This window comes from Hemiscyllium ocellatum, chromosome 18 (assembly GCF_020745735.1).
Source record: "Hemiscyllium ocellatum isolate sHemOce1 chromosome 18, sHemOce1.pat.X.cur, whole genome shotgun sequence".
Taxonomy (NCBI): domain Eukaryota; kingdom Metazoa; phylum Chordata; class Chondrichthyes; order Orectolobiformes; family Hemiscylliidae; genus Hemiscyllium; species Hemiscyllium ocellatum.
The window spans coordinates 52,411,795-52,429,027 of record NC_083418.1 but is presented as its reverse complement, the minus strand read 5'-3'; the positions used below and the strand labels follow the sequence as shown (position 1 = coordinate 52,429,027).

The following is a 17,233-nucleotide window of genomic DNA, read 5'->3' as shown; positions in this document are numbered from 1 at the left end:
ATATTGAAAATTATAAAGTTTGCTACATTCTTTAGCATATCTGTTCTCTTAACTCCACCACACTGGTATAAAGCAGTACACTTGCCCTATGGTATTTAAGTTGCTTGAGAACTAATCAAATTGTTAAAGCTACAGGCTTCTTCGATAAGCTTTCTAAAAATAACAATGCATTGCATTAAAAGTATTTCAGCTTTGCTTACAGCTTTAATTCTTGCACCATGAATTTGGCAGTATTATCAGATTAGGCATATTTTTAACAACAGATAACAGTTCCATATTGCTGAAGCAGGCACGATGCAGTTCAAACACCTGTGCATTGTACGTTCGCTTAAGAATTTTCACTTCCATCAATATATCTTACACGAGTGTGATATTTTCAAATTAAAATAACATTTCTTTCCTGAAATGCATCTCTACCTGCAGCCACTACAAGCTAACTCCAATTAGAATCTCAGAACAGTTTGGGTCTAACTACATTACAGTGAAAGCGGCACCACTTTGTAGCTCACCTTGTTGCAGAATCAAATTTTGACATTTTAAATTCATTCTTGGGATGTGGACATCATTGACTGGCCCAGCATTTACTGCCCATCCATAGTTGCCCTTGAGAAGGTGGGAGTGAACTGCCTTCTCTAATTGCTATAGTATTTTGGTGCAGGTGAATGCACAACTTTGTTGGGAGCTCCAGGACCTGACCCAACAACAATGAAGGTTTGGTGAAATATTTTCAAGCCAGGATTGTGAATGACTTGTAAATGTTCACAGGATCATACAGTAAGGAAGAGGCATTTCAGACCTCTTTACTATTGAAATTATGCTAAAAAGCCTTGCATGTTATGACATTTGAAGTACTCATCCATGTACTTTTGAAAGGTTGAGGTGTTACTTGCCTCAACTACCCTATCAAGCTGTACATTCCAGATGCCCATCAACCTCTGGGTGAAAATATTTTCCTCACATCCCCTCTAAACCGTTTGCCTTCCAACCACCATGTCCATGCCCCTTAATCAGGTCTCCCTCAACATTCTCTGTTCTAAAGAAAACAATCCAAGCTTCTCCAGCCTCTCTTCATAGCTAAAGTGCTCCATCCCAAACAACATCTTGGTGAATCTCCTCAGCAGTTGACAGTGTGGTGCTGGAAAAACACAGCAGGTCAGGTAGCATCCAAGGAGCAGGAGAATCGACATTTCAGACAAAAGCCCTTCATAAGGGTTCGTTTCTGGAGGTTTTAGATTTGTAGTAGCCACGGCTAAAGTGACAGAACTGCAGTTTGATCTACTCTCATTGGCTGTAGAATCACTTGGCCCTGTCTATCGCTTGCTGATTATGCCGTTTGTCACGCAATTGGCCTTGTATTGTAGCTTTCCCAAGTTGATACATTCCTGATGAAGGGCTTATGCCCAAAACATCGACTCTCCTGCTCCTCGGATGCTGCCTGACCTACTGTGCTTTTCCAGCACCACACTGACATTTTTAAATATGTCTGGGTGCTGCTCCTCCTACACTCTTCATTGAAACAGGATCAAGCAGGGAAAGACACAGTGAGGGTGAAAAATATTACTAACAAGATACCTTAGTAACCTTAAAAGATGCAGGGCCAGATGGTGTGCAACTGCATGTGTAACCGGGGCAGGTAACTGCATGATGTGGGAGCTGGCGGACAACACTGATTCATAATGACCACATCTGTAGCAAGTGTTGATTGCCTGAGGATCTCCAACTCAGAACTGATGATCTGGAATCTGAAACATTGACCCTGTGACACTGCTGCATTTCAGGGAGCAAATTCGGTCAGTGGTTAGGGACCAGAGGGTGTGACTACAAGCAACACAAGTAGAGGGATCCAGGAGCCTCAGCCCTTGAGCTTGTCCAAAGGTTTTGAGATTTTGTTCCATGTGGGCAACAGCGGGGGTTGGAGACATGATGAGCACATTGACCGTAGTATCATGTACAGGGAGCCATTCAAGAGAAAGGAGAAAAGAGAAATATAAATGTATTCAGCAATAGTATAATCCTGATATAAACAATTTGATGTGACCGAGATGAAGAGCCCTGAAGGTTATGTTCCCTGCCTGGTGCCCGGGTTCAGGATACCTAATCTAGGTTGCAAAGAAACTTAGAGGGAGAGAAAAAGATCCAGCTGTTGTGGCCCATGTAGCTTTCAACAATATAAGTATAATGAGAAAAAAAGTTTCTGGTGCAGGATTAGGAACACCTAGGGGCTAATTAAAAGGTAATCATCTTTGGATTACCACCTGACCATGAGCCAATTGACATAGGGTCAACCAAATTAAAGAAGTAGACACATGGCTCAAAGGTTAGTTTGGGAGAAAAGGTTTCTTGGACATTGGCACCCGTTTCAAAGGGACCGTTTCCACCTGAATCATGCTGCAATCAGAGTCCTGGCAAATTACTGATGTACTGCTGGAGAGGACTTTAAACTAAACAGTGGAAGGCAGATGGGATTCAGTCAGATGGAAAATTAGAAAATCAGAAGGTGACGAAAGCAGGATTGCAGGTTAGGAATTGGGCTAATTGTTCCAAAAATTAAAAAGGAAGGGGCAGAATGTATGAATGCTGTACGAAGGAACTACAAAAATGTAGGGAAATTCAATAATGGAACAAACTTAAAAGCTTTCTAGCTTAATAGACAAACCAATCAGAACAAAAACTGATGATGTGAATTGAGGCAACTGAATATTATAGCCATCACAGAAACATGGTTACAAGGAGATCAAAATTGGGATATTTTGGTCTATTAGAGAGACAGGAGGGATGGACAAGGTGGCAGGGGAGCACTGTTAGTAAGAGACAATGAGGACAGTTCTGAGAAATAATCTAGGCCCAGCTGAGGTGGCATCCATTTGGACAGAGGTTAAAACACAGCAAGCAAGACATTGATAGGAATAATATACAGACTCGCCCAAAAAATAGCTGTACATAAGGCTACAAATCAACAAATAATAGAGTAATAATGATGAGAATTTCACTTTCATGTTGATTGGATCAAACTGGAAAGGATAGCTACAATAATAAATTCAGAGTGCATTAGGATTAGTTTCCAAGATCAATACACCATGGAACCAACCAGGGAGCAGATTACCTTCAATCTGGTCATGGGTTACGAGGCAGGTTTAATAAATGACCTTGAAGTAAAAGATCTTTGGGGAATAATGATCATAATGAATTTAATGAGAAATCTGGGTTGGAAACAATTGTGTTTAACTGAAATAAAGGGAATTACAATGAACTGGAGGACAGAGCTAGCTAAAGTGAACTGAGCAGATAGATGAATGGACAGAGACGAATCATTAGGTGTGTTGCATTTAGACTTCCAGAAGGCATTTGATAAGGCACTGCGGAAATGGTTAAGTCATAAAATAAGAGCCCATGGTGTCATAGATATTATGAAAGCATGGATAGAGTATTGCCAAAAAGGGAGGAAACAGAAAGTGGGGATAGAGTTTTCTTTTTCAGGTTGATGATCTGTGAACAGTGGGTTCCACAGGGATCAGTGGTGGGAAAACAACTGTTTACAATACACATCAGTGTCATGGAGGAAGAAAGTGAAAGTATAATAGCCAAATTTGCAGATTACAAAAATAGATGGAAAGGTATGTTGCAAGAGGGATATGTTGCAATAGCAAGATCCTGACAGGTTAAGTAAGTGGGGAAACACAACCTCACGGATTCAACCTCAGTATTCTGACTTTTCACAAAAATTTAGTGGATGCTCAATTTGGAATTTTATTACGGCAACCATTTTTAAACATTAATTCACCTTAAACAATTGAGATATATTTTTACAACTCATCAATCTGAATGGATCTTGATTTTGTACTCTAAATATACAAAGACTCGCGTGTTATTCTGTATTTCTTGTGCCAGTAAATAACATGTTGAAATTAAAAAAGGGAATAGAAAGAAATATTGAAAGATTAAGATGAGGTAGATCAAACTGGTAGAGATCCATATGGAGAATCAATACAAGCAGAGACTAGCCTGATCAAATAGACTGATATGCTTTTTGCTATGTAATTCAACAGAATACTGAAAACATACCTTTCACTTTTATTAGGAGGCTCCTGTTATTTATTTCTTCAATAGTAAAACAAAAACATAACAATAGTTTCTAAACCTTGTAAGTGGTGCTTTGTACAGTGAAGCATGGTTACAGAGCAGGATTTGATTAGGGTGCAAAGACAATTTAGCAACCAATTTAAAGTCATACATTCTTTTGTTCTTTCACCAGTTCTAAATCATTTTTGGGCCCACTTTATAACGGAAACAGATTATATTAACTAGTTACACAGTAACTAAGGAACCTATAGCAGTGGACAGAAGAGAATTTTAAAGTCTCAAGAATTGGAAAATTTAGTAACTGATCCAGAAAGATGAGTTTGACAGCATTTCACAAATAGGCAGAGAAGTAACAGAAAGTTTTTATTCTACAGCTCCATACCGAACATACAAATTAGCAGAAGCTTACTATTTGGCCCTTCAAGTCTGATCTGCCATTCAATAGATTAGATTCCCTACAATGTGGAAACAGGCCTTTCGGCCCAGCAAGACCACGCCGACCCTCTGATGAGTAACCCACCTAGACCCATTTCCCTCTGACTAATGCACCTAACACTATGGGCAATTTAGCATGGCCAATTCACCTGACCTGCACACCTTTGGTGCTGTGGAAGGAAATCGCAGCACCCGGAGGAAACTCACGCAGACATAGGTAGAATGTTCAAACTCCACACAGTGCAGTTACCCAAGGCTGGAATTGAACCTGGGTCCCTGACACTGTGAAGCAGCAGTGTTAACCACTGAGCCACCGTGCCACCCAATAAGAGGGTGATCCCCAAATTTCACATTCCCATTGACACCTGATAACATCTTGCTGAACAAAAGTCTACCTACTTCTATCTTACAAGTATCTGATGGCCCTCTTGCCCCACTTTCTGAAGCAGAGAGTTCCAAAGTTGCACAACCCTCTGAAAGATATTCCCCTCAGAGTCAGAGTTATACAGCACAGAAACAGAACCTTTGGACCAACTCATCCGTGCCAACCAGCTATCCTAAAGTGATCTCATCCCAATTGCCAGCAATTGGCCCATATCCCTCTAAATCCTTCCACTAACTCCTCTAACAGCCTGTTCACTACACAGTTCCCAGGCTTTTCCTTACCAACTTTCTTCAATAATGGCATTACAGTCACCACCCTCCAGTCTTTTAGTACCTCATCCATGGCTCAGCAAGGGGCCCAGCAATCTTTTCCCTAGCTTCCCTCAAATCTTTGGGATGCATCTGATCGTGTCATAGAGATGTACAGCATGGAAACACCATTCGGTCCAACTCATGCTGACCAGATATTCCAACCTAATCTTGTCCCATTTGCCAGCATTTGGCACATATTCCTCTAAACCTTTCCTATTCATATACCCATCCAGATGCCTTTTAAATGTTGTAATTGTACCAGCTCCACCAGTACCTCTGGCAGCCCATTCCAGACATGCACCACTCTCTGCATAAAAACAATGCCCCTTAGGTCCCCTTTAAATTTTCCCCTCCTCACCCTAAACCTATGCCCTCTAGTTCTGGACTTCTCCAGTCCAGGGAAAATACCTTGTCAATTTACGCTAGCCATGCTCCTCATGAATTCATAAATCTCTATAAGGTCACCCCTTAGCCTCCGACGCTCCGGGGAAAACAGCTCAAACCCTCCAACTCCAGCAACATCCTTGTAAATCTCTTTTGAACCCTTTCAAGTTTCACAACAGCCTTCAGATAGGAAGGAGACCAGAACTGCAAACAGACGTCTGGAAGTGGGCTAACCAATGTCCTGTACAGCTGCAACATGACATCCCAACTCCTCTACTCAATGCTTTGACCAATAAAGGAAAGCATACCAAACGCCTTCTTCACAATCTTATCTACCTGCAATTTCACTTTCAAGGAACTATGAACCAGCAAACTATGAAAGATCTCTTTGTTCAGCAACAGTCCCGAGGACCTGACCATTAAATGTATAAGTCTTGCCTTGATTTGCTTTTCCAAAATGCAGCACCTCACATTTATCTAAATTAAACTGCATCTGCCACTTCTCAGCCCATTGGTCCATCTGATCAAGATCCCGTTGTAATCTGAGATAAGCCTCTTCGCTGTCCACTACACCTCCAATTTTGGTGTCATCTGCAAACTTACTAACTATACCTCTTATGTTCACAACCAAGACACTTACTTAAATAATGAAAAGCAGTGGACCCAGCACCAATCCTTGTGGCACACTACTGTTCACAGACCTCCAGTCTGAAAAGCAACCCTCCATCACCACTCTAACTTGTACCTTTGAGCCAGTTCTGTATCCAAGTGGCTAGTTCTCCCTGTATTCCATGAGATCTAACCTTGATAACCAGTCTGCCAGGAAGAACCTTGTCGAATGCCTTTCGGAAATCCATAGAGATCATGTCCACTGCTTTGCCCTCATCAATCCTCTTCGTTATTTCTTCAAAAAACTCAGTCAAGTTCATGAGTCATGATTTCCCACGTACAAAGCCATGCTGACTATCCCTAATCAGTCATTATCTTTCCAAATACATATTTTAAATCTTGTCCTTCAGGATTCCCAACAACTTGCCCACCACCGATGTCAGGCTCACCAGTCTAACATTCCCTGGGGCTTTTCCTTACCACCTTTCTTAAGTAGCGGCACCACGTTAGCCAACCTCCAGTCTTCCAGCACCTCATCTCTGACTATCTACGATAGAAATATCTCAGCAAGGGGCCCAGTAATCACTTTCCCAGCTTCCCACGGATCAGGTCCTAGGGATTTATCCACTTTTATGCATTTCAAGACATCCAGCACCATCTCCTCTGTAATATGGACATTTTTCAAGATGTCACCATTTCTCTCCCCACATTCTACATCTTCCATGTCCTACTCCACGTAAACACTTAGACAAAATGCTTGTTTAGTACCTCCCCCATCTCTTGTGGTTCCACACACAGGCTGCCTTGCTGATCTTTCAGGGGCCCTATTCTCTCCCTAGTTACCCTTTCGTCCTTAATATATTTATAAATTTCCTTTGGATTCTCCTTAACTCTTTGCCAAAATTATCTCATGTCCCCATTATACCCACCTGCTTTCCCTCTTGAATATACACCTACTGCCTTTATACTCTTAAGGATTAGTTTGATCTCTGTCTATACCTGTCATATGCTTTCTTCATTCACTCATTCAAAACCTCAATTTCTCTAGTCATCCAGCATTCCCTATACCTGCCAGCCTTGCCTTTCACCCCAACAGGAATATATTGGTCTCGAGACTTTCATCATCTAATTTTTTTTTTAAGGCTTCCCTCATTTTCCAGCTGACCCTTTACCTGTGAACATCTGCCCCAATCAACCTTTGAAAGTTCTTGCCTAATACCATCAAAATTGACCTTCCTCCAATTTAGAACTTCAACTTTTAAATCCAGTTTATCCTTTTCCATCACTATTTTAAATTAATAGAATTATGGTCGCTGGCCCCAAACTGCTCCACCACTGACACCTCAGTCACCTGCCCTGCTTTATTTCCCAAGAGTAGGTCAAGTTTTACACCTTCTCTAGTAGCTACATCCACATACTGAATCAGAAAATGTTCTTGGGCACAATTAAATCTAAACCTTAACACTGTAACATTGTGGCAGTCCCAGTCTAAACTCCCCTATCATAACCACCCTATTATTCTCACAGATAACGGAGATTTCCTTATAAATTTGTTCTCAATTTCCTGCTGACTATTAGGGGGTTTATAATACAATCCCAATTATTTCTCAGTCCCACCAAATAACTTTCCTGGATGTATTCCCGGGAATATCCTCCTCTTACTATAGCAGTAACGCTACGCCTTATCAAAAACACTCCTCCTCCTCTCCTGCCCTCCCTTTCTATCCTTCCTATAGCATTTGTATCCTGTAACATTAAGCTGCCAGTCCTGTCCACCCCCGAGCCACGTCTCTGTAATTGCTACGATACTCCATTCCCATGTTCCTCAGTTCATCTGCCTTCCCTGTTAAGCCTCTTGCATTGAAATAAATGCAGCTTAATTTATCAGTTCTTCCTTGTTCTCGGCTTTGTTCCTGCCTGCCCTGACTGTTTGATTCGCCCCTTTTCCCAAATGTACCAGTCTCAGATTGATCTTTTTCCTCACTACTTCCCTGGGTCTCACCCTGCTACCTTAGTAGTTTAAATCCTCCTGAGCATCTCTAGCAAATCTCTCTGCCTGTATATTGGTCACCTTTCAATTCAGGTGCAATCTGTCTTTCTTGTACAGGTCACTTCTACCCCAGTAGAGATTCCACCTGAGGATTAATTTGCCTTTATCCGATTAAGTGAGGACATTGCGTTTTGTCTAATATGGATACTTTCCAAGACATCACTATTTAATTCCCTAAGTTCCATAGCTTCCATGTCCTTCTCCACAGAAAATGCTGATGCGAAATGTTTGTTTAGTATCTCACCCATCTCCTGCAGTCCCACATATTGACTGCCTTGAATTTCTTTAAGGGGCCCTATTCTCTCCCTAGTTACTCTTTTGCCATTGATGCAATTGAACTCTCTTTAACCCTATTTGCCAAAGCTATCTCCAGTCCACTTTTTGCCCTGATTTCCCTTTTAAGTATACTCCACTGAGTTTATACTCTTGCCGGGATTCACTTGATCTAATTGTCTCTAACTACCAAAGCCACAACTTCTCTAGTCATCCAGCAAACCTACACCCAAAAGCCTTGCCCTTCGCATTAATAGGAACATAATGTCTTTGACCTCTCATTTTTGAAGGCCTCCCAACTTTCCAACCACGTTTTAATGGCTAACAGCCTTTCCCAATCAACATTTGAAATCTCCTGTCTAATACCATCAAAATTAGAACTTTACTTCTATACAGAACTTTACCTTTTGGATCAGGTCTATCCTTTTGTATGCTACATTAAAACTAATAGAATTATGATCACTGGCTCAAAAGTGGTGCCCATTGACACCTCAGTCACTTGCCCTGCCTGGTTTCTCAAGAGGTGGTCAATTTTGCTCCTCTAATACATCCATATATTGAATAAAACCAACTTTCTTGTACACACTTAAGTTCCTCTCCATCGAAGTCCTTAACACAATAGCAGTCCCAGTCTATGTTCAGAAGGTTAAAATCCCCTACCATTAAACCTCTATTATTCTAATGGTTATTGGAGATCTCCTTACATATTTGGCTTTTCAATTTCCCAATAAGACGATCACCTCTTTCTTATTTCACAGTTCTACCGACATAACTTCACTGGACGTTCCCCCATGAATATCCTCAAATACAACCATGATGTTATCCTTAACCAAAAAGGCCACTTTCCTCATGTCCCGTTCCCCCCCCCCCTTTCTATCCATTCAATAGCATCTATACCCTGGAATATTAGGTTGTCAGTCTGGCCCCTCTTGGAGCCACCTTTCTGTAATAGCTATGACATTCCAGCCCCAAATCCCCAGCCATGCCGTCAGTTCATGTACCTTACCTGTCAGGCATCTTGCATTGAAATAAATGCTGTTTAATTTATCAGTCTTACCTCATTCTCTGACATGCTGTTGCCTGCCTCTCATCCTATAAGGGACACTAACTTTAAAACAGCATCTGCTAGTTCTGGCAAGAGTAAACACCCTTCTTACATACACCTTGAGATTTTTCAGGATCTTATTAAAATTTCAACCAAGTCACCCTTCACTCTTCTAAATATTAATGGAAACATGCCGTGTCCTGTTCACTCTTTCCTCCGATAACAACCCATTCATTATAGGTAAACTTCCTCTGAACCACTTCAAATACATTTACACACTTCCATGCAACAAGACTTCATGTAGCTCAGTGCTGAAATTGCATAGGGCTAATCCACCCTGACTCTGTACTACTACAACACTACGTCCCAAGGTTTGGATCAGCTATCAGGGCAGGATATGTACCAAGACTGTGATAGAGAAATCTGGGAATTGACTGCAAGATATGACTACATCTATCAGGTTGAATAGGAGGATAGAGCAGATGAATGCATGGCTGAGGAGCTGGTATATGGGAGAAGGATTCACATTTTTGGACCATTGGAATCTCTTTTGGGGTAGAAGTTACCAGTACAAGGAGGACGGATTGCACCTAAATTGGAAGGGGACTAATATACTGGCAGGGAAATTTGCTAGAACTGTTTGGGAGGATTTAAACTAGTAAGGTGAGGGGGTGGGACCCAGCGAAATAGTGAGTAAAGAGATCAATCTGAGACTGGTACAGTTGAAAACAGAAGTAATTCAAACAGTCAGGGCAGGCAGGGACAAGGTCGGAATAATAAATTAAACTGCATTTATTTCAATGCAAGGGGCCCAACAGGGAAAGCAGATGAACACAGGGCATGGTTAGGAACATGGGACTAGGGAAATAGATGGTGACATCTTGCAAAATGCCCAGATTACAGAGGAGAAAATGCTGGATGTCTTGAAACATGTCTTGAAACAGTTAAAAGTGGATAAATCCCTAGGACCTGATCAGATGTACCCGAGAACTCTGTGGGAAGCTAGAGAAGTGATTGCTGGGCCTCTTGCTGAGATATTTGTATCATTGATAGTCACAGGTGAGGTGCTGGAAGACTGGAGGTTGGCAAACGTGGTGCCACTGTTTAAGAAGGACGGTAAAGACAAGCCAGGGAACTATAGACCGGTGAGCATGACTTCAGTGGTGGGCAAGTTGTTAGAGGGAATCCTGAGGGACAGGATGTACATGTATTTGGAAAGGCAAGGAATTGATTAGGAATAGTGAACATGGCTTTGTGTGAAGGAAATCATGTCTCACAAACTTGGTTGTGTTTTTGAAGTAACAAAGAAGATTGATGAGGGCAGAGCAGTACATGTGATCTATATGGACTTCAGTAAGGCGTTTGACAGGGTTCCCCATGGGAGACTGATTAGGAAGGTTAGATCACATGGAATAAAGAGAGAACTAGACATCTGGATACAGAACTGGCTCAAAGGTAGAGGGTGGTGGTGGTGGTGGAGGGTTGTTTTTCAGACTGGAGGCCTGTGACCAGTGGAGTGCCACAAGGATCGGTGCTGGGTCCTCTACTTTTTGTCATTTACATAAATGATTTGGATGTGAGCATAAGAGGTACTGTTAGTAAGTTTGAAGATGACACCAAAATTGGAGGTGGAGAGGACAGCGAAGAGGGTTACCTCAGGTTACAATGTGATCTTGACCAGATGGGCCAATGGGCTGAGAAGTGGCAGATGGAGTTTAATTCAGATAAATACAAGGTGCTGCATTTTGGGAAAGCAAATCTTAGAAGGACTTATACACTTAATGGTAAGGTCCTAGGGAGTGTTGCTGAACAAGGAGACCTCGGAGTGCAGGTTCACAGCTCCTTGAAAGCAGAGTCGCAGGTAGATAGGATAGTGAAAGAGGCGTTTGGTATGCTTTCCTTTTATTGGTCAGAGTATTGAGTACAGGGGTTGGGAGGTCATGTTGCAGTTGTACAGGACATTGGTTAGGCCACTATTGGAATATCGCGTGCAATTCTGGTCTCCTTCCTATCAGAAAGATGTTGTGAAACTTGAAAGGGTTCAGAAAAGAATTACAAGGATGTTGTCAGGGTTGGAGGATTTGAGCTATAGGGAGAGGCTGAACAGGCTGGGGCTGTTTTCCCTGGAGCGTCGGAGGCTGAGGGGTGGCCTTATAGAGGTTTACAAAATTATGAGGGGCATGGATAGGATAAATAGACAAAGTCTTTTCCCTGGGATCGGGAAGTCCAGAATTAGAGGGCATAGATTTAGGGTGAGGGGGCAAAGATATAAAAGAGATCTAAGAGGCAACTTTTTCACGCAGAGGGTGGTATGTGCATGGAATGAGCTGCCAAAGGATGTGGTGGAGGCTGATACAATTGCAACATTTAAGAGGCATTTGGATGGGTATATGAATAGGAAAGGTTTGGAGGGATATGGGCCAGGTGTTGGCCCATATTGGGTTGGGATATCTGGTCAGCGTAGACAGGTTGAACAGAAGGGTCTGTTTCTGTGCTGTACATCTCTATGACTCTATGACTAGTCTATGGAGTATCTCCATAGAGTATTCCCCTCCGCCCTCGGATTAATGAGTTCAACACGCGGCGAGATATTGAACAATTCTTCCGCCGCCTTCACCTCCGTGCCTACTTTTACAACCAAGACTCCCGTCCACCCTCTGACGACCCCTTCGCCCGCCTCCAACACACCCCATCCACCTGGACACCCCGTGCTGGCCTCTTACCCGCCCTCTATTTATAGCCAACTGCCGCCGCGACATTAACCGACTCGACCTGTCCACCCCTCTCACCGCTCCAACTTCTCACCCTCAGAACGTGCAGCCCTCCCACTCCCTCCGCTCCAACCCCAACCTCACCATCAAACCGGCAGACAAGGGAGGCGCGGTAGTAGTTTGGCGCACCGACCTTTATACCGCTGAGGCCAAACGCCAGCTCGCGGACGCCTCCTCCTATTGCCCCCTTGACCATGACCCACGTCCCACCACCAAACCATCATCTCCCAGACCATCCGTAACCTCATCACCTCAGGGATCTCCCATCCACCGCCTCCAACCTCATAGTCCCACAACCCCAGACCGCCCGTTTCTACCTCCTGCCCAAAATCCACAAACCTGACTGCCCCGGCCGACCCATTGTCTCAGCCTGCTCCTGCCCCACCGAACTCATCATCGCGTACCTCGACACGATTCTGTCCCCTTTAGTCCAAGAACTCCCCACCTACGTTCGGGACACCACCCATGCCCTCCACCTCCTCCATGATTTTCGCATCCCCGGTCCCCAACGCCTTATCTTCACGATGGACATCCAGTCCCTGTACACCTCCATTCCCCCATCACGAAGGACTCAAAGCCCTCCGCTTCTTCCTTTCCCGCCGCACCAACCAGTACCCTTCCACTGACACCCTCCTTTGACTGACTGAACTGGTCCTCACCCTGAATAACTTCTCTTTCCAATCCTCCCACTTCCTCCAAACTAAAAGAGTTGCCATGGGCACCCACATGGGCCCCAGCTATGCCCGTCTCTTTGTAGGATATGTGGAACAGTCCATCTTCCGCAACTGCACTGGCACCACCCCCCAACCTTTCCTCCGCTACATCGATGACTGTATCGGCGCTGCCTCGTGCTCCCACGAGGAGGTTGAACAGTTCATCAACTTTACCAACACCTTCCATCCCGACCTCAAATTCACCTGGACTCCTCCCTCCCCTTCCTAGACATTTCCATTTCTATCTCGGGCGACCGACTCAACACAGACATCTACTATAAACCGACTGACTCCCACAGCTACCTGGACTACACCTCCTCCCACCCTGCCCCCTGTAAAAACTCCATCCCATATTCCCAATTCCTTCGTCTCCGCCGCATCTGCTCCCAGGAGGACCAGTTCCAATACCGTACAGCCCAGATGGCCTCCTTCTTCAAGGACCGCAGATTCCCCCCAGACGTGATCGACGATGCCCTCCACCGCATCTCCTCCACTTCCCGCTCCTCCGCCCTTGAGCCCCGTCCCTCCAACCGCCACCAAGATAGAACCCCACTGGTTCTCACCTACCACCCCACCAACCTCCGTATACAGCGTATCATCCGCCGTCATTTCCGCCAACTCCAATATATTTCCCTCGCCTCCCCTATCAGTGTTCCGCAAAGACCACTCCCTTCGTGACTCCCTCGTCAGGTCCACACCCCCCACCAACCCCACCTCCACTCCCGACACCTTCCCCTGCAACCGCAGGAAATGCAAAACTTGCGCCCACACCTCCTCCCTTACTTCTCTCCAATGCCCCAAGGGATCCTTCCATATCCGCCACAAATTCACCTGCACCTCCACACACATCATCTATTGCATCCGCTGCACCCGATGTGGCCTCCTCTATATTGGGGAGACGGGCCGCCTACTTGCAGAACGCTTCAGGGGAACACCTCTGGGATGTCCGGACCAACCAACCCGTGGCTCAACACTTTAACTCTCCCTCCCACTCCACCGAGGACATGCAGGTCCTTGGACTCCTCCATTGCCAGAACATAACAACACGACGGTTGGAGGAAGAGCGCCTCATCTTCCGCCTGGGAACCCTCCAACCACAAGGGATGAACTCAGATTTCTCCAGTTTCCTCATTTCCCCCCCTCCTACCTTGTCTCAGTCGATTCCCTTGAACTCAGCACCGCCCTCCTAACCTGCAATCCTCTTCCTGACCTCTCCGCCCCCACCCCACTCTGGCCTATCACCCTCACCTTGACCTCCTTCCACCTATCACATCTCCATCGCCCCTCCCCCAAGTCCCTCCTCCCTACCTTTTATCTTAGCCTGCCCGGCACCCTCTCCTCATTCCTGATGAAGGGCTCTGGCCCGAAACGTCGAATTTCCTGTTCCTTGGATGCTGCCTGACCTGCTATGCTTTAACCAGCAACACATTTTCAGCTATGGAGTATCTATTCAGTTTTGGCACAAGCCCCCGGTATTAGTGAGAAGGATTTCGTAGTGTTGACTAGGCCAGCCATGCTTGTGTTATTTTTAAGTGTTTAGGTAAATGCTAGCTGCTATGCTGAGTTTTGTTTCATACAGGTGAGTGGGTTGCTAGGTCATTTCAGAGTATAGCTAAACATCAACCACTTTGCTGTGGGTATGGAGTCACATGTACGCTAGAAAAAGGAATGTAGATTTCCTTCTGTAAATTATATTAGCAAACCAGAGGAAGTCTTTAAACATAATCTTGTTGTTTCATGATGATTGCTGGGACCATTTTTTGATTCCAGATTTATGAATTATGTTAGGTTCCTGCCATGTCTCTGGTGGGATTTTGAATTTATCTTTCCAGATCCATTACGATAGACCGCTGCATTGTGTACTTCTCTAATTCTGGTCTCTTGAATATTTCCAATTTTAATTGCTTCACCAATTGCCTACTCTGGTTCTGAGTTCCAATCAAGCTTTTCACCTCAATTCAGTTTTCATTTTGCTTCAGCACATTCTTGTGAAGCATTCAAATAATCAGCATTTAAAGTTACTATACTATTTACACCAACAGCTGATATTTATAATCTAAAAACATGTAACCTGAAAACATCACACTTAGAGGAAACTGAGGTTAGGCTGGCTCAGGACAATTGGTGAGGTAAGTGAAGGGAGAGCTGTTCTGCAAGTCATTGTGCAACAGCTGACCTGAAATACTTGATGCTCAAACATTACGAATGCAAAAATGAATAACTTACACTTTCCAGTAGAAACAAGCCTGATCTTAGGAGGGCTTCAAAACAAAAATCACCACCTGTTAAATGGTTGGACAGGATCAAATCAGCCTTTTTCAAAACAGAAGGAAAATCTTCATGTAATTTCCAATTAACAGGACTCCAAAGAGAAGAAAAAATGGTCAACCAATGTTTTACTACGCACACACTAGTGACAATTAAGATGATGGCTTTACTAATCTTTTACATCTTAAAGTTTCCATCAACACTATTTTCAGTCCGCATGATTCATTTAAGACAGCATGGTACATCAATACGGCTGTACGTCAATACAGGTTCATTAGCATCTACCCCATCTTGGTTCTGACATCGTTCATAGTCTTGCCTGATGAAAATCCTTCACAGTTTTCCAAGTTTCAAAGAGACTAAGGAGACAGATTGTCCAACTTTGAACAAAGGTAGTTGGGGAGAATTCAATAAAGTTTTCAAAATAATTCGGGCATTTGAAACATTAAAATAAGGAGAAAACATTTCCACTAGCAGGAGAGTCAGTAACCAAATGGCAGAGATTTTAGGTAATTGATCAAGAAAACAGAGAAAGATAAGGATTTTTGGGGTTGAGATAGGACAGTCTGTTTAAAGGGTGGTGGAAACTATAATTTTCAAAAGGCAGTTAGATTAATGCTTAAAAAGGGGAAATTTGCAGACTATGAGCAAAGAGTAAGGGGAACAGGACTAAATGAAACCTTTTAACATGTTGGCACAGGCATAATGACTGAATAGCCTCCTTCAATTCTATAAGATTCTAATATTTGGTTCATTTTCATTCAATAGAATATGCCTCTACTGTGTGAAGCAGATCAACACAAGTTGAAAACAATTCCAGCCAAAGTGATCAGGCAAATATTTGTTGAAAATTAAGCGATGGCAAATACTTGACTCCAATAATGTACAAGTCAGAATACACAAACCATTACTTTTAAAAGTCACACAAATGCATGAATAGAAATTGTTTCAGATCCTCCATCTGGATCAAATTCATACTTATTTACAAGATTATGTACTCCTTAGGCTGACAATTTCAGTATATTTGCAGTAATAACTTGAATTCATAATGCCTTTAATGCACAAAAACATCCAAAGCTACTCACCAGTGAGAAATTAATGAGAAGTCAAAAGGGAATTGAGAAGAGCAACTAAAAGCTCTGTCAAAAACATGAGGCATGAATAGTATCAAAGGAACAGGGAGACACAAAAACGCAGATTGATATACAAAAATTTTCGAAGTGCTGACCACAAGTGACTAAAGGCACATTTGACAATATGGGTTGAACACAAATAATGGGGGTGAGAAGGAATCAATTATAGTACAATTAATAGAAATTGACAAACACACTCTCAAAAGGAAACTAAAACAATGCTCATCATCCAACTAATTTCCCAAAATAGTTCTCCAACAGTGAACTGTAAATACCCAAATCTTATTGGTAAGTGGCAATTGTGAAAAGCCTGGAGGAAAAGCTATAAAGAAGGGTGAAAGATGTAACTCCAAAAGACCATTAAAGCCAAGGTATAAGTATTGTATGATAATCCGTGATCATTGTCATTTAGGAGGATGACAACAAATGCACAGGAACATTACCAACAGCAAGTTCCCTCCAAGCTATTCATCATTCTGACTTGGAAATATATCGCTGTTTCTTCAGTGTCACAGAGTCAAAATCCTGGGCGCACCTACATCAAACAAGCTGCAATGGTTCAAAGATGGGCAATAAATGCTGGCCCAGCCAGCAATGTCCACAATAAAAACAAGTACAAATGATTGCATCAAACACTGAAGTGAAACCACTTCATTTAAAATTGCAGCAAAATGTCTAATGAGGGGCATAGATAGGATAAATAGACAAAGTCTTTTCCCTGGGGTCGGGGAGTGCAGAACTTGAGGGCATAGGTTTAGGGTGAGGGGGGGAAGAGA

The 17,233-nt window shown here is 43.2% G+C and overlaps 1 protein-coding gene across 3 annotated transcripts in view; it reads right to left on the bottom strand.

Annotated features, from left to right (window-relative positions):
- The window catches only part of usp47 (ubiquitin specific peptidase 47), a 153,823-nt gene that overhangs the window by 101,185 nt on the left and 35,405 nt on the right, over positions 1-17,233 (bottom strand). The window lies entirely within an intron of this gene.